Genomic DNA, 26,706 nt, shown 5'->3' on the forward strand with positions numbered 1-26,706 from the left:
CCAGGACATGGGTCTTCGTTTCCACCTCTCTGGAACTTGTGTTTTTGCGTCTCAGAGGAGTACCCCATTAAGATCTGGTCCTTCTTTCTCATCCCCTACCTCCGTCCCTGCAAGTTGAGACTCAGAAAGAGTAGTTAGAAACAAATAAATAAAAAAGAGTGGTTGAAGGGCCTTTGGGGCATGGGGGATGGTGATTTTGACCTTGACCATGTGCAGACATGCTGTTTATTCTGCTTTCCTTCAAGCTCAGGCAAGGAAAGCCAGCTGGGTAGAGAGATGGCATGAGGCCTGTGTATGTTCATTGCAGGGGCACCCACGGAGGGGTGGAAGGCAGGAGACTTGACTCCACCCTGCTGGGCAGAGCTGGGGCTGGTTGCAAGGAACAAGGCTTCTTGGTAAGTGCAGGGCCCTCGCTCTAGACCGCTTGACCATTGCTCACTCTCTCTTTAGTTACGTTTTACCCGTATTGCTTCTACCACACAATGCACGGTTTATTATATTTCCATTCAATACAACACAGGTTGGGCTCAGCGAGAGAAATGAATCAGATGCGAGTCTGCATAGGACTCAGGAACTAGTGGGGGAGACTGACAGCTAGGCATCCCCTGAAAGCTCAGTATCTAGGTGTCTCCCAAGTGTGATGCACAGGTGCTGAGGGAGCACAGAGATGGGGCCCCTACCCAGTCATGAGAAGTCATGATGATTTGGGGGAGCAGCTACGGGTTCAGTGTGAGTGGAGCCAAGTGTCCAAGTGCTCAGAGTAGCAAGAGGGGCGGCTGGGAGGGAGGAGCCCTGTGGTTGGCATTATTTCTACAGCCCAATGTCTTACAGCATTTTATTCCAAATCTTGTCGTTTTGCACAACTCCACATTTCCTGTTTATTGTTAAATCCACTTGTAAGGAGATAAGAAGCACTGTTTAAAAAAAAAAAAAAAAACCCCTGAATCCATACACCTTCCACATCACCTGTTTATTTTTCCACCTCCCTTCCTGTACTTATCCATGTGTGTTTAGATTTTGATTACAGGTATGTATTTGTCTTTAAACATAAGTGCAATCCGTGCAATGTTTTAGCCTTCCTTTGTTACTTGACATTATTTGGGGACAGTTTTCTAAATCTTTATCATTTTCTCAGACTGCAGTAACCACTTTGTGGCTATGGCCTTATTCACTTAAAGACCTCGATTTTGGAACAGTTCTGTTTGCAAGGACTATCTGTGTCTCTGTCATTTAAAATAGTTCTTTTGAGTTGCCTTTTTGGAATAAATTGTCAGGAGAGGGGGTCTGGGGTCAAAGGGTGGTCAGCCTGTATTTATTGAGCACCTGCTGTGTTCTAGGCTGTGTTTAGGAGCGAGAGACACAACAGCTAGGGGAGCTGAATAGGACAGACATGTCCCTGTCCTCCTCAAGCTCACCTTCATTCCCCTGGGGGAGACAGAACAAAGGGATAAATAAGTAAGGGAGATAATTATGGACTGTGGCGATATGCCGTGAACGTGTGAGCAGAGGGATGGGATAGAGAAGAATTGGCAGAGTCCACCTGGGTAGATTTCCTGGAAGCCACTCTGAGAAAGGGTCATTTGAACTGAGACCTAGAAAATGAGAGTGATCCAGAGGGAGGGAGCGTGTGCAAAGCGCAGACGCCTCCGCACAGCAGGCGAACCTGACCTGTGAGCGGGGTGCAGCATACAACTGGCCAACACTTTTCAGTGTAATCCATTGCTCCAAAAATCTGGATGCTGTTTGGTGCAAGTTTTGATCCTGCTCTCGCAAAGCCTGGATAACCTCCTGAACGGTCTACTTTCGTCCCTCCTCAATCAGTTTGCCACCCAGCAGCCAGCATGAATGTGTAAAGGTGGATCATGTGTGAGTTGCAAGTTAGAGAAACTCTGTCTCAAACTTGGTTGAGGGGGAAAAAAAAGTACATCTTGTGGCTCACATAGGGGAGAAATTCAGGTACACCTGGATCCTGGGGCTCAAACAATAGCTGCAGGATTCATTCTCAGCTCTGCTTTACTATGGACTGGCTTTATTCCGAGGCACGTTCTCCTCTTGTTGTGATGAGATGGTCACCAGCAGTAGCTCACGCTTACATCTTTACCAACAGTTCTGAGGAAGTTTTTTTCTTTTTTGGAAGTCTTATTTATTGGCCCAGTTGAGTAGCATGGTGTCCAGGCTGGGGCGTAGGTGCATGAGTGAGTTGGTTGGGATGAGGGGGGGGGTAGACAGAGGCAGGGAATGATGACCCAAGCATGGATTTTGCGTGCATTTCTGGTGCTGGGAGCGGGGTCAACCCACCCAAACCTCGTGGTATGAGAATACTGGAAGGGTGATTATTCAAAGGAAAATGAGGTTCTGCTGGCAGAAGAAGGGAGTGGGAGGCTGGGCAGGTAAAACCAAATGGTCTCCATCAACATCCACATCTATATTGACATTTACCTCTATATCCACGGAAAGATTCTTCTCTCTGACTCATACTCCAGTCACACTGGCCTCCTTCCTCACCCAGGACCCCTGAACTCTTTAGCACCTCCACCTCTTGACATGTGCTCCCTCCTTCTGCCTGGAATGCTCTCAGAAACACTGGCTCATTTTCATCCTTTAGCTTTTGGTTCATATGACCATTTCTCAGAAGCGTGTAGAGCTACCCATCCAAGTGGACTCCCACAATTATTTTCTATCCCATCACCTTGTTTCTCTTTTTCATGGCACTCCTCCCAGTCTCTAATTATCTCGTTTATATCTTTGTTTAACCCTTTGGTCTTTGGCGAGGACAGGGGTTGTGACCATCCTATTAACTGCTGTGACTCTAGCTCACAAACAGCCTGGAACATGTCAAGTGCCCATTACACAGGTGTTGAGTAAAGGAATGAAAAGATGGATGTCGTTAGTTTCTCCAGTCTTCCTAGATTGTGATGGAGTCATTGGCTTACATCGTGTAGATTTAGTCCAGGGGTTCCAAGACCGTAGAGCAGGAACCACCAGAGCTTTGACTTCAAAAGTTTCAGTTCCCAGCTCTGTTCCTTTCCACCTGGGACAAGCCAGCAGATCTTTCTGGACTTTAGTTTCCTCTTCTATAACATCAGCACAGAGACCCTTACCTCTTGCAGGGGGTGAGAATCAAGAGTGATGTGGGCTGTGAAGGGGTTTTGTGATCTTGAAAGTGTTATGCAATTTTGGTTTTGCCAATAGACTGCTGAGCTCTCTGGGTGCAGGATTTCAATCCACATCTACTTTGTACCCTTTCCTCTCCCTCTTCCTCATGGGTCTGGTTTCTAGCTCTCATGTATATCCTTATTTGTTAAACAATTTATTTGCGAAAATAGTTGCCGAGTAGTTGTACTATCCCAGCCCCAGTGCTAGGTGCTGGGCTACGATGGTGGAGAAGGCTTGCTTGAGCAGTCACGTGTGTGTGTGCATGTGTGCACGCGTGTGTGTGTCTCTGTATGTGCACGTGCACGTGTGTGGGCATGTCATGTGCATACTGGGGAGAGCAGGAATGAAGGACCTCCTCCCTAGCCCCAGCCTCCAAGCTTCAGGTCTTCTCAGACATTGCTCTACCTGTTTATTTACAAAAAGCTGGGGGCCTCTGGCTTTCAGTGATAATTGTATGTGCAAAGAACTGGCAGGTCATCAACCGTAATATTTTTTTCAATTAAAAAATGAAAATGCCCTTCAAAGGTACAGAGTTAATAACACCAGGAATGGAAGTCACTAGGTTTCTAACTTGGTGTGGACACAATAGCCTGCTTCCTCCTTTCTCCCCAGAGGCCCAGGGTGTTGGGCAACTTCAGGCCAACCCTTCTGACTCTTCCTCATTTGGCCAGGACGCTTGTGGAGTGGGAAGCCGTCTTCCAGGACCCTTCATGTGGACAAACTGTACACAGTCCTCGATTTCGTCACTGCCTTTAAGGGCTCGGAACCCTCCAAGTGTGCTTTCAGCTGGGTGATCTTCATACTTTTGAATGCTCTGTTCTCAAAGTGTCTGTGCCCAATAATGTGCCCAAAAACGCTAGAGGTTTTGTCAAATGTCACCTTAGCTTTCTGGTGAAGACTTAAAGAATATGTGCTCAGCTGAGGCTGGTACTGTCATCCTCCCGGATAGTTTGGTGTTTGGCTTTGGGGATGTGAGCTCGCACTGGGGCCTCTCTGAAGTCTCCATACTGAGGCATTGATGGGAAACAGAAAACATTCTCAGAGCCAGTTGAAGGGTCAAGAAGAAAGAGTCTTTTTATTTGCTCCGAACCTGTTCTTTTCTGTCAGCTCCATTCACCCATGCATCGTTTGGTGGCTGCCATGCTCTGCTTCTTTGGCCCATGAATACTTTCTAGAACATTTCTCAGTTGGCCTCTGTTCTAGATGTGTTCCCTATCAGGCTGTAGTTCCCATCTGTGGTGCTTTGTTTTTATTTTTGACCACGCCATGTGGCTTGCGGGATCTTAGTTCCCCGACCAGGGATTGAACCTGTGCCCCCTGCAGTGGAAGCAGGAAGCCCTAACCACTAGACCGCCAGAGAAGTCCCCCGTCTGTGATGGTTAATTTGATGTGTCCGCTTGACTGGGCTAAGGGATGCCCAGATGGCTGGTAACACATGATTTCTGGGTGTCTGTGAGGGGGTCTCCAGAAGAGATGAGCATTTGAATGGGTAGCTTGAATGAAGAAGGTAGTTTTCGCCAGTGCTGGTGGGTATCACCCAATCCGCTGGGGCCCTGAATAGACCAAAAAAGGGGAGGAAGGACAAATTCTCTCTCTGTTTAAGCTAAGACATCTATCTTCTGCCTTTGGACCTCAGTGCTCCTGGTTGTCAGGCCTTTAGCCTCTGACAGGGATTCATGCCATTGGTCCCCAATCCTCAGGCCTTTGGACTTGGACTGGATTACACCCTTGGCTTTCCTGGGTCTCCAGTTTGCTGACAGTAGACTGTGGGACTTCTCGGACTCCATAACTACATGAGCCAATTCCTAGAGTAAATCTCCTCTTATATATGTACCTTTATATACATATCTCCTATTGGCTCTATCTCTCTGGAAACCCTGACAACACACCACCTCTGAGGTTTCTCTTGCTCCTGCCCCCCTCATAATTATCAATTTATTTAGGTTATTCCAGCTTGGTCCGTGGCATTCCCTCAGGACTTGTCTCGGATTCCATCCTCTTGGCCTCTGACGGGATCCTCCAACTCCAGTAGCACCCTCCAGGCTGCACTCCTTAGCCTATGTCTGTTTATTTACTTATTTAGGCCAAGCCGCGTGGCTTTCAGGATCTTGGTTCCCAGACCAGGGATTGAACCCAGGCCCTTGGCAGTGAAAATGCTGAGTCCTAACCACTGGACCACCAGGGAATTCCCTCCTAGGTCTGTTTAGTTGGCTCACGCTGGACACGGATGCTGGCTCTGGACCTGGCCAGGGCACTGGTGGTTTGTTTTATCTGGTTGGCTCACATGGGGCTCCTTGTTCTTCTGAGAGTTTCGTCTTCCTGGAATTCTGGAGGCCTGGATCTCCCACCTCTCACCCCCAACAGGTGTCCAGCATGACTGCTGCCAATCCTGGAGCAGTAAAACAATTCTTCAGCGCTATAAATTCCAGGGCTCACCTGCTGAAGGTCAGTGTGTTCAGAGATGTTTTTACAGCCCGTAAACAGAGCAGCCATTTACAGTGGAGCTCACTGGATCGTAAATTATTTCACCGATAGCACCAGCCCCTTATTCACAGAGAAATGGGGGGAAAATTCACATCTACTCTGCACGGTGAGAAAGTGCCGTTCCGGTTTTACCCATGGGTTTCCTATCATTCTGCTGATAAATTATTTGTTTTCTTTCCCTGGCCTGTTGTTTAACATTGGCATTTTGGCTTATAGGCCCAAACCATATTTGCCAGGTCATTTTCCCTTGCTGTAACTGCAGCCTTTGAGAGGTACTTGTTTGGCCCAAGTTGGCCGTGTGAAGGGTAGTTCCTAGACCTGAGGCTACATCAGTGACAAGTTGTGAACTTTGGAACTTCGGGGTATTCCAGGCACTGGTGGGGATGGCTTCTGTGCCCCATTCTGCTATGGGGTGACTTGTGGGAGCCGTGGTCAGTTCTACCATAGGTGAAGGCTGGGTGTTCCTGCCTCATGACTGTGCAGAAGAAAAGCCCCCATTCACCTGCCAGCATGTGTATTCTGCTGGGTGGCACCTTGTACTTTCTTCCTCTTGCCCTTCAAGCTGGGCCTAGACACTGGAAACTTCGGAGGAAGGACTGAAAAATTACAGATCAGGGATGTGGGTGTCTGACAGCTGCCAGGGAGTGGAAAGGCCACTGGATAAAATATCAACTAGACACGCATTTGAAACCTGAGTCTGCTATGCTCCAGCTGAGTTCACTTGGGCACGTTACATCCTCTCTGGGCCTCAGTTTCTTCATCTGTAAAATGGGCCCAGTAGGGTCTACCACAGGGGAGAGGTGACATGAGATGCCTGTGAAAGAGCCCAGTGTGTTGTAGGCAGAGAACTGAGCTGCTCAGGCCATGCTCAGTCTCTCAGCAAGCCCTTCAGGGCTACTCAGTAGTTGCTCTTCCTCTCCCCGTCGTTGAGAACTGACAGACTGGAGAAGATAATGGACACTGCCCAGAGTCCCAGTGTGCGTGAGCCTGGTCTTGATGTGAGCCGCACCGGGACGCAGGAGGACTCACACAATGTGAACAGGTAGCTGGCCACTGCCCCACGGAGCTGTGCTTTGGAGGCAGAATCAGAGCCCATCACAAGCCTCCCCGCTGCTCTTCTGCTGTGAGAGCTCTTCCTGATTAAAGGCTTGCCCACAGTTTGGGTTGAATTGAGTTGGGGGTTGGGGGAGAATCATTCCGGGCAAAGAATGTCTCTTCCTGGGCAACCGATGTCTAACTGCCTCTAGACAGACAGCAGCTGGGTGAGAGGGATGCAGACCCACCGGGCTATCAAGAGAACAGCTGCTGGCCCTTCCGGCCGAATCAGCCTCCTAGCCCTTGTGGAAGGCGCCAGAGGCTTGTAAAATACCAGGATGTTTCTGTAGGCGTTTGCAGTAAAGGGCTTCCATCCAAGACTGGTTTGGGTCAGGGGATTTCTCACTTCCCCTTCTTCCTGAGCAAATGAATCAGATCCACTGGAGCTTCTTCTAGCTGGATCTCCACGCACACACACAGAGAAGAGAGAAACACCCACCACTGCAGCTGTGATATCTCACTGACTCCCGACAGCAGCCCCTGCCCCTAGGCTGGAGTGGATGGATCCCAGATACAAAGGGGACTGAGGTCCAGGGAGACGAACTGACTTGTGGGAGGTCATGCCGTCGGATTTGAATCCAGGACTCTGGCCCCAAATCGCTGAACAGCTTGGCCACCTCAGGGGATAGGAGGGAAGTAGGCTGAATCAGGGGGCTATGACAAAGGCAGTGGGGGGCTTCCCTGGTGGTGCAGTGGTTAAGAATCCGCCTGCCAATGCGGGGGTCATGGGTTCGAGCCCTGGTCTGGGAAGATCCCACATGCCACGGAGCAACTAAGCCCGTGCACCACAACTACTGAGCCTGTGCTCTAGAGCCCGCGAGCCACAGCTACTGAGCCCACGTGCTGCAACTACTGAAGCCTGTGCGCCTAGGGCCCGTGCTCCGCAACAAGAGAAGCTACCGCAATGAGAAGCCCATGCAGCACAACGAAGAGTAGCCCCCGGTCGCTGCAACTAGAGAAAGCCCGCGCGCAGCAGCGAAGACACAACACAGACAAAAATCAATCAATCAATCAATAAATAAATAAATAAAATTTAAAAAGAAGGCAGTGGGTTAGTGAGGAGTCTGGGGAAGGGGAGGAAGAGGGAAATACATAAATGCATGCAGTTGTTGCCTCATTGAGGCACATGAAGTTTGCTCATGTGGTGCAAAATTGTGAAACTTGGCTTCGAAAGCTTTATGTTCTGTAGGGCGCTGAGCTGTGAGGCCTGCATGGTGAGAATTCTCCCAGCACAGCCCGTTCCCTCCCAGTCTCTAATTAGAGATCTGTTTGTTGGATTATGCTTCACCACACAATTTGATCACATTTCTTGAAAATAAATTTTTCTTTAAATAAAATTTCTTTAAAAATTTTCTTTTAAATTGAAAAGCAATTTTTCTTATCCAACTACCTCTTACTGGCACTTCCATCAATGTAGACGCCATCCAGCAACAGGGCACAGGGGGCTTAAGTGAAGAGGATGCGTGTTTGGCAAGCACCACACTCTGCCCACGTCTCGGTGCCTCCTTCATTGGCCCTGGGAAGGGGTCATTGCCATCCCCCTTACTCAAACAGGAGGCAAGCACAGAGAGTTTACGATGCTTGACCAAGGTCAAACAGCTGGCGATGGTGAAGCCAGACTTGGGCTCAGCTTTGCTTTGGGACCCATCCCTTTCTACAGTCCTGGTCTGAGGGCTGCTTTCTCCGAAAATATGTTTACGTGTACTCTCTAATTCAATTGTCACAATAAATAGAAATTCAGTTGTGTGTGCTTAGTGATACCATCTTATAAAGGGTAAACCAAGACTCAAGGTTAAATGCCTTTACTGAGACCTCATGGCTATCTAGTGCAAAAGGTAGAGCCTGCACCTGAGTTTTCTAGACTCTAACTTCCAGTTCTTTTCATTTTACTATATTTAAAGAACAGCACCCTCCTTCTTTCCGTCCCTCTGTCTATTCATCCGTCTATCCATCCATCCATCCATCCATCCAACCAATCATCTTTTCAGTGTCTACTTTTACCAGGTCTAGATATAGTACTACAGTGATGAAAACCCACCCTTTGCCTCCAGGAGCCCATGGTCTGAAAAAACCAGTGATCAATTACATGATAAAATGCGGAAATAAGTGTGGCAGTAGAAATGTGTAGCTGGAGGGAGATAATTCTGCCAGTTGGTTGGGGGAGGTGGTGATCCTCTGCCCCTGCCTGTTGAGTACCTTGTTTTGAAGAGTGTGTTCTGTGTGTGTTTTTCAAAATCTCCTAATTGAACAAGGCACCTGCCTCTGTGGCATTCTCGTGGGCAGCGGTTGAGCAGGAAGTCATCCTCCATGTGAATTAGGTTAATTTGGTGAAAATGAAATGAAAAGCTCTGTAATCTGGGGTGATGGGAAAGCCCAGGGAGCACAGAGCTGTACTTGCTGCAGAAGTTGCTAATTGAATCGTGACCTTGGGCTCAGGCTGGTTACATAAACCATCTTCAGGTGAGAACTAACCGTGGCTGGCCGGGCTGACGGGAGCTGGGCTGACGGGAGCTAGGCTGCCTCTTCTCATTAGGATCCTGAGTGCACTTCTGTAACTGCCCAGACATGTAGAGAGAGCTCCTTTTTGCAGTTCACACATCCTAGGAGCACCCTGGGTGGACTTCTATAAATTCCTGAAATTGGAAGTAAAATGTGTATATATATATAATGAATTTCTCAAATGAATTTCTCAAAAACTCCCTGAGCAAAATAATATAAAAAAACTAGAGGTGTGGCTTCTGGTTCCTACTCAAGCAGAATTTTGACTCAGTAGGTCTGGGGTGAGGTCTGGGACCCTGTTTTTTGGTTTGTATATGTGGTTGTAGATTTCCAGGTGATTCTAATGCTCAGTCTTGGGAACCATTGAACTAGAACTCTACTTCTCAAGCTTCAAGGAGCACATGAAGCTCCTGGGGATCTTGATAACGTGCAGATTCTGATTCAGTAACACTGGGCTAGAGATTCTGCTTCTGTCACCAAGGTGATGCTGCCACTCATGCTGGGAGGTGGACCACACTTTGAGTAGTAAGGGTCTAAAGGCACCATTACTTGGGTCAGTCATGGGACATTGGTTAGATTCAAACCACATCCAACCCCTTTGCTTGGGAATTGAGGAGAATTACTCAAGCGACTTCCCTTTGACAAACATTATTAGATGGAAGTTAAAAGATTTCTTAGGTGTGTTGAGTACTTCAGAGCCAAAAAATTCCATTTCTAGTGGGAGTACGGAGAGTGGAAAGAATAAGTCGGGGGTTAGTTAGACTTAGGTATAAATCCTGGCTCTAATATTGATCATTCCTTTGTATCATTGGGGATGATAGCTATAAATAATGGAATGATTGACTAACAGTGGCTTAAATCAATAGGGGTTTATTTTTTATTTTATTTTATTTTTTTGCGGTACGCGGGCCTCTCACTGTTGTGGCCTCTCCCGTTGCGGAGCACAGGCTCTGGGTGCGCAGGCTCAGCGGCCATGGCTCACGGGCCCAGCCGCTCCGCGGCATGTGGGATCTTCCCGGACCGGGACACGAACCCGCGTCCCCTGCATCGGCAGGCGGACTCTCAACCACTGCGCCACCAGGGAAGCCCGGGGTTTATTTTTCATACGTAACAGAGTCCTGCCATAGTGTTGGGATCATTGGGTCAGCAGCCAATCAAGGACCCGGGGACATTTTGTCTTTCTGCTCAGTGTCTCTAGCATGTCACTCTTGTGGGGCCAGAGAACACATTTCCCAGCATCCTGTCAGCATTTGGAGCAGGAAGAAGGGACCCTGTTTGCAATCGTGTTGCCTAGCCATCCCCAGCTGCAAGGAAGGTTGGAAAAGGATTATGAACATTTCCGACCTCTATTCTTGAGAGCAGCAAGCTGAGAGGAGAGATTTGAGAGACACTCTTGGGGCAGTTCACCGTAGTCGCTGCCACATCCTGCGATTCCGGGCAATTTACTGACTCTTTCTGGGCTTCCGTTTCCACACTTGTACAACAGGAGAATTAAGTGTCATGTGTGTTTCCCACACCAGCGGCAATGGCATCACCTGGAAACTTGGGTCCCACCCCGGACCTACTGAATCAGAAACTCTGAGGGTGGAGATCAACTATCCGTGTTTTAACAGGCCCTCCAGGCATTTCTGACGCACACTCAAGTCTGAGTACCACTGCCTTAAAGATTTCTGGGAACACTAAGTAAGGTGATTATTTAAGGCATTTGACACACAGAGAGTGTTCGTAACCTGGAGCCTGGGAGTTCACATCTGAGACCCAAACAGACTGTGATGGAGTCCATTTCTTGGAATGCTGACTTGGAATCAGAAGTTTAGGAAACACCCAAGAAGGAATTTTCAAGGTTTGTCCTAACGGGTGATAGCAATCCTCTAAATCCCTGGGATCCTTTTGAGAATCTGTTGACTAAGGGCCCTAAGGAAAGGCTACTGAGCTGAAGAAAGTTGGAGTCAGCTATTCCTATATTTTTCCAAAAACTTACAGCTTTGTTGAGAGAAAATTCACACACTGTAAGATTCGCCTTTTATAAGTGCACAATTCAGAGACTTTCAGTATGTCCACTGAGTTGTGCAACATCCCTGCTATCAAATTTCAGAACATTTTTTATCACCCCCCAAAGAAAGCTCAGACACGTTAGCAATCTCTCCCCATCCTCTCCTCCCTGCAACCGCTAATCTACTTCCTGTTTCTAAGGATTTCCTTTATCTGTCTGTCTGTCTGTCTACCTACCTCTCTATCATGTATTTATTTATTTATTTTTGCTGACTTGTTTACTGGAAGGAATTCCAAGATTAATGTTGACAGCATTGAAGAAACTATCAAAATTCTGGGACTGAAGTCCAGCATGAGTTCATCCTGCGATGTGACTGCCAACGAAAAGAGCAACAATGATGATATTGTTTATTGTTGACGAATGTGATTCCATTGTTCTCCTGGGAATCAGAACACTGGGGTAAATTACTGCATGTCTATGGCCTTTGGTCTCATCTGTAAGGTGGAGGAGCTGAACTTCCTGGGATGATCTTTGAGGACCTCTGGTTCTGAGAGTTGACCTTGCTGTTCTGAGCTGGTTGGAGCCAACCCCAAGTTCTGCCCACAGCTCTGGGTCCCGCACTGTGAGTGGGGCCAATTGGCGGAAGTCCATTGACAGGGAAGTAGGCTGGGGAGGGCCCTGACGCCTTGGCAGAGGAAACTGGGGTGTTGCTTCGGAGGAAGGATGGAGCTGGAGGTATAAGAGCCCTGCTTTGAAATCTCTATCCTGGGAAGAGGGAGCAGATAGATTCTATGGGGATCAAGGGGCAGAAGGATGACTAATGGAAAAAGCTGTAGATCAACACAAAGGAAACTACACTAGTCAGAGGTATCAAATATGGAATGGATTATTTTGACAGGTAGTGAGTGCCCCGTCACTGGAGGTGTGCTCTTGGAATGGTATTCAAGCATCCAATGGGGGTTGGACTGGGTTTTTGCCAAAATGTGATGCTGCAAACCTGTGAAAGTCTGAGATCGACGTGAACTAAATGTGTATACAAAATCCTTACCTCTTTCTTGCTTCCACGGACAACAGCCTACGGCAAACAGTGCAGGTTTTATTTGTGTCTGTTATGTATCTCCTCTCAAACTGCACTTGTGTTTCGCATATAGGGGAGTTCTCCAGGGGTGTGTGAAGAAAACAGTTCTCCTGTTGGCGTTCTTTCATCACTGAAGCAACCAGCATTTGGATTCAGAAACGGTCCCTATCTTAGTGTAATGGGAGAGAGGCGTGTAAACAGCATGTTGCGGTACAGGGGCCCGGGGGCTTCATGGTGGCACGTACGCAGCCGGATGGGGGCCTCAGAGGGGTGAGGGCTTCTCTGCTGGGGTAGCCAAGGATGTCCTCAAGTACAGAGCTTGAGCCGAGCCCTGAGAGAAACAAGGAGTCCCCCTTGAAGGCGAGGGCTGAGCCTTGAGGCTGGAGCTCCTGCTAGCAAATTCCCTACCAGTTCCCTTGGTACCCAGACCCAAGAAGGATGACGATGGCCGGATGTATCAGCACTGAGGCGGGCCAGGCCCTGCTTCAACACTGGCTTTGTTTCACATCATCGACTCTTCCCATCAACCCTCTGAGTAAGGTATTCTTCTTATTATTATCTCTGATTTACACAGATGGGAACTGAGCCATCAACTGGCCTAATAGTTTACATAGGGACAAACAGCGCTGGGCAGCAGGAGGGACCAGGGGACTCAGAAAGACCTCCCGGGGTGCTGCCAGTTGGACTGGCCTCGAGGGATGAGGAGGTGTTGGTCAGGGGTGGAGTCAACATTGGAAACGTACTGTGTGAAATGGAGGGGAGCCTGAAGCATCGGAGATGCTCGGCTTTTCCGTGTGGCCTGGCCCTGGCCCTGTGCAGGTGGGTGGGAGGTGGCTGCTCAGGAAGATAGGCCATTCCTTGAAGGACTTGTGTGTCCTGCTCTAAGCAGCCTGACTTTGACTTCTAAGACAGGCACTGGGGACTTGCTCAGGTGAGTTTGAGAAATCTCTCTCCAGGAGGCTGTTGCAAAATGGAATTTCCCTCCACCATCCTAACCCCTGCTTCCCCCAGGGTCTGATTCCCCCTCTTGACCTTCTCTTAACAAGTCTGTGGTTGTGACTCTAGCGGCGTTCAGGAGTCACCGAGGGGCCCATCTTACCTGCTCTGGCCCTAAGAAACTTCCCAGGAAAAACCTTTTTTTTTGGCCACACCCCATGGCATGCGGGATCTTAGTTCCCCAACCAGGGATCGAACCCCCGCCCCCTGCAGTGGAAGCGCGGAATCTCAACCAGGAAAGACCCTTTAAATCTGGTCCCCAGTTGCTACGAGGTACATCTCCTTCCAGCAGGGCGGCCCTGTACTTGTGGCTGCAAAACTCGACTCCGACAGACAGCTTTCCCCACCACACACAACGTCAAGACCAGGCTATACAGGGGAGTGGTCTTCCTTTGGAGCCCAACAAAAAGTGTGATGATTTAGGGTCCCCGGGACTCTTCATGAAAAGCTGGGCTGTTAGGGAATCCACTCCCAGCACTCACTGTGTCGCTCTTTCACACTGGCAGGTGGATGGTGGAACAGACAGAGTTAAGGCTTTGGTACCCAGGGGATCAGAATTTGGATGTGGGTTAGCCCTGTCCAGCCGTGTGACTCTGGACGAGAAACTGGGATAAAAATACCCGTTTGTGAGGTTAAAGATCGGAGAAAGTATAGACAGCTGGGAGGTGTTTGGGCACCGGGTTTTTTATTCTTTGTATTGAATTATTATTCATAGCAGAGCCCCTGACAGGGTATCTTGAAGAAGCACCCCTTCTTGAGGCCCCAGAGTATGAGTAGAGTTTATGATGGTTCCCCGGCAGTGGGATCCGCCCAGTGTCTCCTGCAGACAAATGTTTGGACTGAACTTCACCCTCTGCAGAATGAGGAACATGTTTTAAAGGCCTCACTTGTCAAAAAAGACTTATAAAATGGACTTAACGAGATTTCTGGATAGAGTGGGAGTCCTAGGATTGGCTGGTTTGGTGAGCGGGGCAGGAATGCAGCCTCCACCATGCCCCACTCCACGCCTGTCGCCTCCCGGCCAGGTCACGTGCCCCCTGCCCACCCGTCCTTTTACTTCCCAGTAAAATGTTTACCTGGTGTTGCTCCGAGATGATTGACTGTTAAATGCCCTGCAGATATAAAACTACGCTGTGAAGTTACATTGGGAAAAGTCCAGAAAATCCTCTAGTTGAATGTGATAGGTGGCTTCTTCGGACAGAGGCCAAGCAGCAGAATCATTCTAGGCCGGCCCCTTCACTTTCTAAATGGGGAGACTGAGGCCCAGAGGGGAAGGAGCTTGAACACTATGCATGTTTTACAAGAATAATTTTAAAAAAGACTAAAAAAATGAATAGATAAAGCATAGGATACAGCATGATGCTGGGTGGGAGCTTTTAGACTCCTTCCCTCCCCCTCCCTGCCCCCTCCTGATCCTTCATTGTTTTTCCACAGAGAGCAGTTTATCCTCCTGGTACCAAATGAGGTGGGTAGCATATTGTTTCCATTTTATAGAAACATTAAATAAATCCGCCAAGGTCACACAGGTTAGTTGGCTGTGTGGCGGCTGAACCAAGATTCCATCTCAGGCGTGCCTGATGACAGGGTTTTCTCTTCATCACCATTCCATTTTACAGATGAGCACATTGAGGCTTAGCGGGTGGAAGGCCTTACCTCTTGAGGTGGCAGCTGATCCGGGACTCAGATTCACCATGACCGCGTAGGAAACCGCCGGTCTTTTCCCAGCACTACTGACCCCTGCCTACCAGTGGGCAGCTCCTAAAAATTCAAGTCTGTTTGTTAAGCCAGTGCCCCCTTTCATTGTTAGAAATATTTGGACTTCAAAAATGAGGGAGTGTGAGGGCATGTGTGGCTTCTTTGGGACAGAGATGGTGAGGATGGATGTTTTCATGTTCGATGGGCAGCCCCAGGCTGGATTCCTGATTCCCTTCTGTATCTATTTGCTCCTTGGCCCTTTTCCTGGTACATAGTAGGTGCTCAATAAATAGTCCCTGAATAAATGAAGGAATGAATTAATGAATGAACTGTGTTCTGTGTTGCTTGGTATGAACATGTTAGTTCTTCATTTGGCCATTGGCTCCTGGGTCTCAGGGATGGGGCCTCTCCCTCCCTCCGCCTGCAGGGCCTGGCACGGTGCCCCAGCTGGAGAAGGCATTCCCTGGTACACGCTGAACAAGTGCGTTTTAGGCTGCTAGTGCTGAATCACCCAGCCGGTCTTGGTCTGTGTAGGAATTTGGGCCCCGCTTTTGGAAATGCTCTCATCTGGGTGCATTTATAAACGTGCTCCCGTACTTTTAATCTTGCAACCACCTGACTCTGCAGCAGAGCCATTGTTAGCTGGGAAGGGCGTCCTGCAAGGCCTATGACCTCACCGAAGGAGAACGGGGAGCAAGGGAGGGGCTGGTGGTGTGGGAGACACTTCAGTGCCAGGGCCGATGGGTCCTCAGCCAGGAGGAAAAGGAGACCGCCGCCTGCAGAGTTGTGTTTACCCCTCAAGAGCTCACTAGCTGTGAGGACACAGGGTCCTCGACCCCCTGAATGTGATTTTCTTGGTTAGTCAGAATTGGATTCAGTTGGAGGGATTGGAAACTTCACCCTTCCCCCACACCCTCAGCATGTGACATAGTGTCAGGGGCTCAGGCTCCTTGTCTTGTTGCTGTTCTCAAGATTACCTCCTGGTCTAAGATGCCAGCTGGAGCGCCAGCCATTATATCTGCATTCCAGAAAGCAGGAAGGAAGAAAGACAGAGATTAGGACGAGCGCTCTTGAAGCACACTTCCTGGAAGTTGCAGAAACCTTTTCCAGTTATTAATATATCCCACTGATCAGAACTTAGTTGGCCAAATATAGCAGCCAGAGAGGCTGTAATTTATTCTAGGTGGCCATGTACTCAGCTAGTATCAAGGGGTTCTGCTATCAAGAGAGGAGGGGGAAGCCGATATTGGAGGGTAACTAGAGTCAGAGCCACAGACGTGAGCTTCCCTTCCCACTGTTCCACCCTTCCCAACCTCTGGGCCAGAGGGGTAGGTATTATTGCCAGTTGAGTTCCTTGAGGAACCAGAGGCTCAGAGAAATGAATGGCTTGCCCGGGTCACAGAGTTGGATGTTGGAGGAGCTGGGATTTGAATCCAGACCTGTGTGGAGTATAAAACTTGTGTTGCTCCCTTGTCATGCTTTTTTTTTTTTTAAATAAATTTATTTATTTGTTTGTTTTTTAAATTTTGGCTGTGTTGTGTTGGGTCTTCGTTGCTGCGCGTTGGGCTTTCTCTCGTTGTGGCGAGCAGGGGCTACTCTTCGTGGCAGTGCGCGGGCTTCTCATTGTCATGGCTTCCCTTGTTGCGGAGCACGGGCTCTAGGCATGCGGGCGTCAGTAGTTGTGGCATTTGGGCTCAGTAGCTGTGGCACGTGGGCTCAGTAGTCGTGGCTTGAGGGCTCTAGAGCGCAGGCTCAGTAGTTGGGGCGCACGGGCTTAGTTGCTCAGCGGCATGTGGGATCTTCCCGGGCCAGGGCTCGAACCCGTGTCCCCTGCATTGGCAGGCGGACTCTCAACCACTGCGCCACCAGGGAAGCCCCTTGTCATGCTTTTTGATTGAGGTGATGTTTTCCCATGAGCAGGAAGGACTACTCTGCCTGTGTTTGAGCTACATCAGCACCCAGAGAACATAGGAAAATGGCCATGACTCATTGCCTTTAGCCATGATTAACTTGTGTGCCCACTGTGTGCTGTTCATCTGTCTCCAACCTGGAGATCTGGTAGCTACCTGACACCTGTTCTCTTCCTCTCCTCTGTATGTCCTGCCTTCCTGCAGGGCCCAGCACACGGCGGGTGCCCCGTCAGTTTTTGTTGCGTGAAATGGATAAGCCTTGCCTTGGGAAAACCACCTTCATGATCATGGTATCTTCCCTGCCAGGTAAGTATTGTAAATCAACTATAATGCAAAAATTTTGTTGTTGTTGTTGAGTGGATGAATGAATGAATGAAGCTACATCATAGGACATTTTGTTACCCTGGGCTTTCTCAGGACTCTCATCCCTGTGTCCCAAAGGGCCAGCTCATTCTGCGTTCCTCAGGCACACAAAGGCTTCAGAAACCTACTCCCTCCTGTGCTGTTCAGAATTTCCCCCAGCCCAGCTGTGCCAGGTGTGCTGCGAGACCGCCGGCCGGGGTCCAAGAGGGGAAAGATAGGTGCTAATATTTTGGAGAGCTACTGTGAAGCCAGCATTCTGCTAAGTGCTTCACGTAATTACTCCGATTCTACTTAACCCTCAGAACAACCTTTTGTAGGAGGTGGTATTCCCACTTGACAGGTGAGGAGACTGAGATCGATAGTGGGGCTGTGATTTTCCACAAGTCACACAGCTTATAAGTGGTGGAGCTGGAAGCTGACTCTGGCTTTTATCTGAGCATTACTCATGTAATTCATTTCTTCACTTTTTAATTCCTTACGGATTGACAAGTCAGTCACTGAAACGGGTGCTTAGCAGTACCCCTGGCAGCAAAGACCCAGGAACTAGATAAATGACAGTTAGAAATCCTGCTTTGCTCTGGTCACATATTTCCAGGCACCCCCGTCTGTGGCCCCCTCCAATGGCCACCTTTCCTTTTTTCAAAACTTTCCCACTAGCCAAGGGCTACGTGAAGGGGAGGCGGCCTGGCCGAGGGGCCTGTGTGAGGCTACACCGCAAGCCAGCCGGGCTGGGAAGGGAGGAGGCTGGATCTCAGGGGTCTCCAGCTCTTGGGGGTCAGAACCTCCCAGCACACCTCAGCCCACACGTCCGGGGCAGCCGTCAAGTCTCAGGGCAGCCCTGAATGGTTGCCAAGGGCTTTTCCGTCATGTCTTTATTGCCTCTGACCCACACCAGTCCCAGAAGGGCGGCTCAGAGTGAGAGCTGATTTTACAGCCCAGGGAGAGGAGGTCCTGCCAGTTTAAAGGGAGGATCTGGGTGCAGAAAGCCAGCGCACGTCAGATGGAGGTTTCATGTCACATCCAGGCCCTGCTTAGCTCATGTGTTCACACATTTTCAGGAAGTCCTTCGGACCAGACCCTTTTCTACCCATGTGCCCGCCTCCTTGCCCTCTGGACTCTGGCATGCTGGCTTTCCTGGTGCTCCTGGAGCCTACCACACTTGTTCAGGCCCTAGGGCCTCTGCTGGGCGCATCCCCCTGCCACAAGGCTCTCCTTCCCTTTCTCAGTGTAACTGGCTCCTTGTCACTCAGATCTTAGCCCAATGGGCTTTATTTAAAGGCCTTCCCTGGGTACTCAGTATCAGAGCAACCTAGGCCTGCTCGACTTAGCATGTGCCTTTCTACTTATTTATTTATTTTTAGTGAAGTTTAGTTGATTTACGATGTGGTGTTAATTTCTGCTGTACAGCAAAGTGATTCAGTTATACATATATATATATATTCTTTCTTATGTTCTTTTCTATTATGGTTTATCCCAGGATATCAAATATAGTTCCCTGTGCTATACAGTAAGACCTTATTGTTTAGCATGTGCCTTTTTTTTTTTTTTTTTTGCGGTACGCGGGCCACTCACTGTTGTGGCCTCTCCCGTTGCGGAACACAGGCTCCGGACGCACAGGCTCAGCGGCCATGGCTCACGGGCCCAGCCGCTCCGCGGCATGTGGGATCCTCCCGGACCAGGGCACGAACCCGCGTCCCCTGCATCGGCAGGCGGACTCTCAACCACTGCGCCACCAGGGAAGCCCAAGCATGTGCCTTTTTAATGTATTTTTTTTATTGTCTAACACCTCCACTCCCACCCCAGTATAATTTTATGAGAACAGTGACGTTTCATGAAGGCAGGAGGCTCAGAATAGTGGCTCAGGGCAGGGGCTGGCAAACTTGCTTTGTGAAGGGCTAGATAGTGAATGTTTTAGGCTTTGAGGGGCATCATAGTTTCTGCTGCACCCACTCAACTCTACCATTATCCTGTGAAAGGAGCTACAGACAATGTAAGCCAATGGGCCTGGCTGTGCTCCAGCAAGATTTTATTTATAAAAACAGGTGGTGGGCAAGATTTTGCTCCTAGGCTGTAGTTTGCAGAGCCCTGGTTCAGAACATGGATTGGTCTGAATCAGCAGAACCGAGCTTGAATCTTGCCCTATCCTGGGATCTCAAGCAAGGTCCTGCCTTTCTTGGTCCCTCAGTTTCCCTATCTCACCTGTGAGTCAGGGATAATGACCAAGCTTGTCTCATGGATACTTGTGAGATACTATTCGTGTCTGGCTTGTTTGTTGCTCAATGTCCTACCCCTCATGAGGTGCCTGCATGCAGCAGGGACTCAACACATATGTATTTGTTAAACAAACGAATGGCTGAGTATCCAGCCAGGCCTTGTGCTGGGCTCTGGGGGCAGGGGAGGTTGATGAACGACAATCGGTGAGACTCTCTGCTGTCAGGGTGCTCAGAGTTTCAGGACTCTGGCAAAATGGTTTTTACAGCAGGGGTAGTAAATGCCCCATCCCAGGAGCAGGTGATATCATTGCGGGAGGGAGGGAGCGGTGGGGACAGTGGAAAACTGAAGTGTGCACGTCCCTCTAAATCGCAGCCACGGACCCTGGGTGCCCGAGCGGCAGGCCTTCTGATTAGTTCAAGAAGTTGGAAATTTGTACTTTGAGGTACATTCTCTCAAGTTTTACAAGGAACAACCAATCCAATAGAGCAAAGAGGAACTAAAACAACACTGAATGGGCCAAATGGACAAATTGGTTGGGTTCCGCCATCTCCTTCTCACAAGCCCATGTTATGGATAAAGAACTGAGAGTCAGGGAGGCGACGTGGCTTGGCCCCAGGCACACAGCTAGCACGTGGGGTTTGAACCCACGTTCACTGGCTCCCAGACGCCATGTGTAGGTTCCGCGGCAATTACCTCAATTACAACTGAATGAGGAAGTAAGCGGGGGGCTTGGGAGATATGTTTTGGTGACTCAGAGCTCCAAAGCCCTTAGAATCTCCCCTTTACCCCATCCTAGCCCTGAGGATTGGCTGCAGGACAGGCCCCTGCAGCAGGCTGACTTCAACAGCCAACAAAAGCTGCTCCTTGACCCTCCAGGCGCCCCTTCGTGTTTGCAGCACAGCCTTCTCTGCTCATCCGTGTTTTCTACAGTGTGTGTCATGCCCTCAGCGGAGGAGCCCGGCTCTCCGGCTCTCTTTCGCCCGTCACCCCAGATGACCCATGAGAGGGAGGGTGAAGGGAGGCCTGAAAATATGACTTTCTCCCTCAGTGGTGTCTGGTGGTGAGGACACAGTCTTCGGAGGCTGACGGACCTGGCTCTGGCCCCAGTCACCAGCTGGGTGACCTTGGAGCCTTCCCTTCACGTCTCTGAGCCTCAGTTTTCTCATCTTTGAAGCAGGTGCAAGATTCCATTCGTTGTAGAATTGCGCTGAGGTGCCGCGTGCGCTCTGGTGGCTCCTGGGCTGGGATGCCAAGGTCATGCGCAAGTGACTGGTACCTTTTTCTTCCTCCCCCACTCCTCCGCCGCCTGCCCTTTCCAGCTCCCGACCCCGGCTGGCCTCTTGCCTAGATGCCGAGAGAAGTTTGTGCAACCTGGGTGGATCTCGGCTCCTGCATCCCCTTTCCCCAGTGCCAGGGCTGCAAGGGAAGGGCTTGGGCATAAATTACGCCCATCTGTTCCCTTCCTGCTGAGAAAGGGGAGGAGGGGGAACACTTGGGCCTTGGTGAGTGTTGTACTTTCCATGTGCAGCTGTCAGGAACAATGGAAGGGAGGAATGTGGCCCAGTGAGCAGTCCGCCCCACCCTGCCCCCCTGCCCCTAACTGGGACCTCAGGAATGGAATTTTCTTAGGGTTGCACTTCTCGGAGAACAGAGACCCCTCCTCATGCCAGCCCAGACTGTCCTCATGGTCACCCATGTGCGCCTTCGAATTCATCATTATTCATTCATAACGGCGTTCATTCCACAAATGTTTCCTGAGCACATACTCTGGGCAGCCAATGCTGTGGGCTAAGAATTGAGATGAGCATCTTGCCTTGGGAGAAGCAACAACATGGAAACTGGCCAGCTTTGAGTGCGGTGGTGGAGGTGTGCACAGCGGGCTGTACGAAAACAGAGGAGGGAAGGCCTCTTGGGGTCAGCCTTTGATACAGACGAAAGGAAAGCTCGCCGCAGACCAACGGGAGGGAGGCCTTGGCAGAGCAGGTGCAGCAGGAGGGGCGGCGGGAGGTGGACTGTGGGGCGTGGTGACAGCCCTTCTCTTTCCTCTGTCAGTTCTTCCACTCTGCTGCATCCTCCCCATCAGTGTTTAGCCACGGTCGGGTCTCTCACCTTAGAGCAAACTCTCCACCCACCTCCTGTCTCTCTCTAGCTCCTGCCCCATCAATTTCCTTCCCAGCCAAATTCCCCACATCAGTTTTCCCTGCTATGCCTGCCACCTCCATTTCCTTTCCTCCCACTCACTCCTCAATCTACCTCTACCCTCACTGCTTCACTCAGACACTTCTGAGAAGGACGTCATGACCTCAGCGTTCCTGAGTCAGTAGGCATTTCCTGGCCATTTTACTTGATTTTTCCAGCACCGCTGGACATGATGGACCACTCTGTCCTTCTAGACTCACGCGCTTCTCAGGCTTTGAGACATCACAGGCTCTTGGTTTTCCTCCTATAACCATGGCTGCTCTTCCTCAGCCTCCTTTGTTGGATTTTGCTTTTGCCTACCAGATCTTTTTTTTTTTTTTCCTGTGGTACGCGGGCCTCTCACTGTTGTGGCCTCTCCCGTTGCGGAGCACAGGCTCCGGACGCGCAGGCTCAGCGGCCATGGCTCACGGGCCCAGCCGCTCCGCGGCATGTGGGATCTTCCCGGACCGGAGCACGAACCCGTGTCCCCTGCATCGGCAGGCGGACTCTCAACCACTGCGCCACCAGGGAAGCCCCCTACCAGATCTTTAAACACTGGAATTCCTCAAGGCTGGGGGGTAAGTCCTCCTGTGAGCTGTCTTTTAATTTTCTCCTTAGGTGCCTAATCCACTCCCATAATTCAATGACTATTTCTATGCTGATAGCTCCCAAATCTACATCTTTCTTTAGCTTCAGACCATAGAACCAAGAACCTAGCTACTGACATCTCCACTTGAATACTGACTTAACTTCCCAAACTCAACAGCTGATTTGTCACCCTCCCTCCCATCCCGGTCCCTTCTAAGTTGTGGCTCCATCGCACACGGGCAGTGCAGGTCAGAGACCTGGGAGCCAACCTCGGTCACTCCTCTCCATCATCCCCCCACATCTTAGCTCTGTAAGTTCTGCATCCTGGGAAACCCCTCAGTCCTGGGTACACTGGGATGGTTGGTCACTCTTCTAAAATCCAAAGGCTAAATACAAAGCATCTTCCATGGCTGAAAAAAGCTCTGCTTAATCTGACCTTTGACCAGCATCCTCTTGCCCCCATCTCTCCTTGCTCTTGGGATTCCAGACTGCACTCCTTCACCACCCAGGACATTGTACCTCTTCCATTGTTCCCTGGGTCTAGACCAGTCCTCTCCTTTGCCTAATTCCCTTTTACCCTTCAAACATCAGATTAAACGTCCCATGCTTTGCTGAGGGAAGCCATTCTTGATACACGCCCCCCGCACCAAGAACAGATTGGGCTGCTCCCCGTTTACATTCTCCCAGTACCGTTCTCTCAGCTCTTTCCCAGTAGTGATTGTATGATTAGTCAGCATCTGTCTTCTCATCGAGAATGTAAGGTGAACATCAGTGGGGTCCGTGTTGACCTTGTTTACTCCTGGAGGCCCTGGCCCCTAGCACTGTGTGTGGTTAGCGGGCTATTAGCACATCGCCTGAGTGCCTCTGTACTCATGCACAGGGGCCTACCCATGGAGCTTTGGCTGACGGGCGACATAGGCAGATGTGTGCTGGAGAGGGAGTATTTTGGTAGCTCTGTGGAGGATGGGATGGAGAATGTACGCCCCTTTAGGGAGACTAGTTAAGGCATTACAGACGGCAGGAGCTTGGGCATCAGCCAGTGGGTTGGACCTTGGGGGCTCTAGCCTTATGAGGTCAACTCTTCACGGCTTGGAGACCAACTGCGTATGTGAGTGGTAAAGCTGGATGAGTTGAAGGCGTCTCTCAGGGTTTGGGCTTGGGGCTTGGGTGTCTGGGTGAAGGTCACTTGGTGAGTCACAGTAAATTCTGTGTGACCATATGGTAAACACCGGGAATCAGTGTGGTTGTTGCGATTCCTTGACTGTCTGGTCCCCATACTTTTGTTAAAATTACGTTTCCTCGCACCCTCCTTGGATTCATTTTATCCCCCCTGTCCCCACCCCGCTCCGCCCCCCTTCCAGGCTCCTAGCAGAAAAGAGTGGGACTCGTGGTGAGGCAAGTGGACCGAAGGCTGGGCCGGCAGGTAGGATGTCTGGGTTCCTTTCTCAGGCCGGTGCCTCCCCAGCTCTGGGAACTTGGGCAAGTTCCTGGCCCTCTCTGGGGTCCCCACCCTCACCTCTACAGGGGGGTCAAATTAATTCAGTGGCTCTCAACCCGGGCTACATGTGAGAATTCTCAGGAGAGCTTTACAAAATACAAATCACCACCCCCTAGAGATTCAGATTTAATTGGACTAGGGTGCAATCCACACACTGGCATTTTTTTTTTTTTCCCCCACACATTGGCATAGTTTGAAAAAAGTTCTCCAGGTAATTCTCAAATGCAGCCAGGTTGAGAATGACTGGATCAGATGATCTTGGAACCTTTTCCACTGGGGCCGTCTAACCTCTTTGGACTCTCAGGGTCCCCGTGGTGGACCTGCGGACGTCACCTGCACCTCGCGGTCCTGGCCTTGAACTTGGGCTCTGGGGTAGCAGCAGAGGCAGTTTTCAGCTGAGGCTGGGAAGCAGAAAGGCAAAGTCTGGAGAGAGGGGGTGGGGCGGAGTTCAGTGAGGAGGAGCAGGTTGAAGCTATTCACATCTGATCAGTTTGCTGTCGTTCTTCTGGAGGCCACAGCTTACGAGGCTGCTTCATAAACGTCTGGTCGGGGTCCAATCCAGAGCCGCCAAATGGGTGTTGCTATGGTTTCTGAGGAGGTTGTTTCCCACACAGGTTACTGCTTCCCACCCCAAACTGTGAAAGACCAGCGTCTTCCCTGCGCTCCTTAACTCTGTCCCTTCCCAGATGAGCCTGTGGTGGGAGAACATCACGTGTTGGCCCCAGCGGGACTGGCCTCGGTGGCATTAGCTGCGTCAGCCCCTGAAAGCAGCCCCACGCATCCCCGCTCTGCTCTCTGCCTGGTGGTCCCATTGCTCAGCGATGTCATCTCTGTGCCCCAGGTTTCAGGGTCCCTGTGTGTGGCCCTATTGCCCTTGACCCAGGGAGTGGAGTAGTGGTGAGGCTGGGGCTGGCAGGCAGTGTGTGTGCGTGTGTGTGTGTGTCTGTGTGTGTGTGTGTCCACTTGAATGTGTGGCTTCTTGGGCTGAACATGTGTAGGTGAACAAGTGAATGTTTATGTGTAGTGTGTGTGTGTACTGTGTGTGTGTCGGTGCTTGAGTGTACTTGTCAGTGGGTGTATACTGAGTGTGACCGTGTGTGTGTGTGTGTGTGTGTGTGTGAATGGCCAGAACTGGGAGTAAGCACCAGACAATGCTGCTGAATCTTCAAAAATTGTATTATGACACATTTAAGGCAAATGAACACTTATAAAGTCCAACGTAATAAAAACACCCATATAGGGCTTCCCTGGTGGCGCAGTGGTTGAGAGTCCGCCTGCCGATGCAGGGGACGCAGGTTCGTGCCCCGGTCCGGGAGGATCCCACATGCCGCGGAGCGGCTGGGCCCGTGAGCCATGGCCGCTGAGCCTGCGTGTCCGGAGCCCTCTCCGCAACGGGAGAGGCCACAACAGTGAGAGGCCCGCGTACCGCAAAAAAAACCACCCATATAAATACCACCTTGCGTAAGAGGTAAAACTTGACCAAACACAGCTGAAGTTTTGTATGCACTCTTTCCTGATTGTATCTGCTCCATCCCCCAGAGTTAACCCTGTAGTGGATTTGGGGCTTATCCTTTGCATAATGATACTCATCCCCTGTTTGTTTCAATAGATAGGCTTCTTCGACTCTTGAATCTTTCTATAAAACATAATTAATTAAGTGTGAGTATGTGTGTGAGTGTGTGAGCACATGGGTTGGGTGTTATAAGGAAAGGATGTGAAGTGGTGGGTAAGACTGGAGAAACCTTGTAAAGCAGAAGTGCTTTTAAAATGCCCTCGGGTATCTAGGTGTGTGGCTGGAAGCAAGGCTCCTAAACTCTCTGAGCTTGTTTCCCATTTAGAAAATGAGATGAGGATGAAATGATACAAAATGTGCCAAAAGAAATGGCACATGGTTGGAACTCAATCATCTTTAATTAAAAAAAAAATTAACTATTAAAGAGGAGGCAAGAAGGCCAGCCAACCTTGCAGAAGGAAAAAACCAAACAAATAATCAGATATACATTATTTGGGGGTGGCAGTGGAGGTATGCTGGCTTAGGTGGGTCCTCCCTCCCTCCCTCCCTCCTTTTCCCTTTTGAGTTCCTCTTGGAAATTCAAACAGGGGCAGTTTTTGCCCCAACAAAAGACTTCAGTTGAAGGTTCCCTGCTTGCTCACTGCTAAATAAAACTGCATGTAAAGAGGATCATGTGAGATGTGGTTGATTTTGAATATATAACCAAGGTAAGTGAGCACGCCAAACACATCCTGGCTGTCAGGCAATACCTGAGCTAAAATAAAACGACTTGAAAATGGAGGCCAAGGTTCAGGCTGCAGATCCTATAAAGGAATAGGAGGCCTTGACTGGTGTGTTCATCCACTCACTCACTTACCCAGCTACATCCTGGGTTTACAGAGGTGAAAGAGATCCTTCTAGTAAGAGAGAAGGACAAGGAAACAGGTAAAGACAGAACATTTGCTTGTGTCATTGGAAATATGCAGCATGGATGGAAATGGCCACCACTCCACTGATTCTGTTCTGTGTGTCTCTGCTAGTCACCATGTGCCTCAGACTGCACTAGACACCACAGTGAACCAGAGACATGAGATGCCAACTAGGTGGTATAAGGACAGGATAAACGTGAATTAATGGCTGATGGGGGAGGGGCAGAAAGACGCTGCCACTATCGAGCACATATTTTGTACCAGGCACTGTGGGCGACGCTGGGCCTAAATTAATCCTTATGACAACTGCTGAGTAAATAATATCCCGTTTAACAATTGAGCAAACTGAGTCTTAGAGAGGTTAAGATATTTGCTTCGTAAATCTCAGAGCAGAGAGTCAAACGCAGGTCTTCCTGACTTTCCAGCCTACCACTGCTTTTTGAAAATAATTCTGTGGCAAGAACTAGAATATGACTAGTCTAAGGTAGTTTCCAGTGAATAAGAAAGCAAGAATCCGATACTGGCGTGAGTAGTGAGA

The 26,706-nt window shown here is 49.8% G+C and overlaps 1 pseudogene; it reads right to left on the reverse strand.

Annotated features, from left to right (window-relative positions):
• Positions 1–17,098: 17,098 nt before the first annotated feature.
• LOC114884847 lies at positions 17,099–17,220 on the reverse strand (annotated as a pseudogene).
• Between the last annotated feature and the right edge of the window lie 9,486 nt (positions 17,221–26,706).

The sequence above is a fragment of the Monodon monoceros genome, unplaced genomic scaffold, assembly GCF_005190385.1.
Source record: "Monodon monoceros isolate NGI ecotype Baffin Bay Population unplaced genomic scaffold, NGI_Narwhal_1 Super_Scaffold_5, whole genome shotgun sequence".
NCBI lineage: Eukaryota > Metazoa > Chordata > Mammalia > Artiodactyla > Monodontidae > Monodon > Monodon monoceros.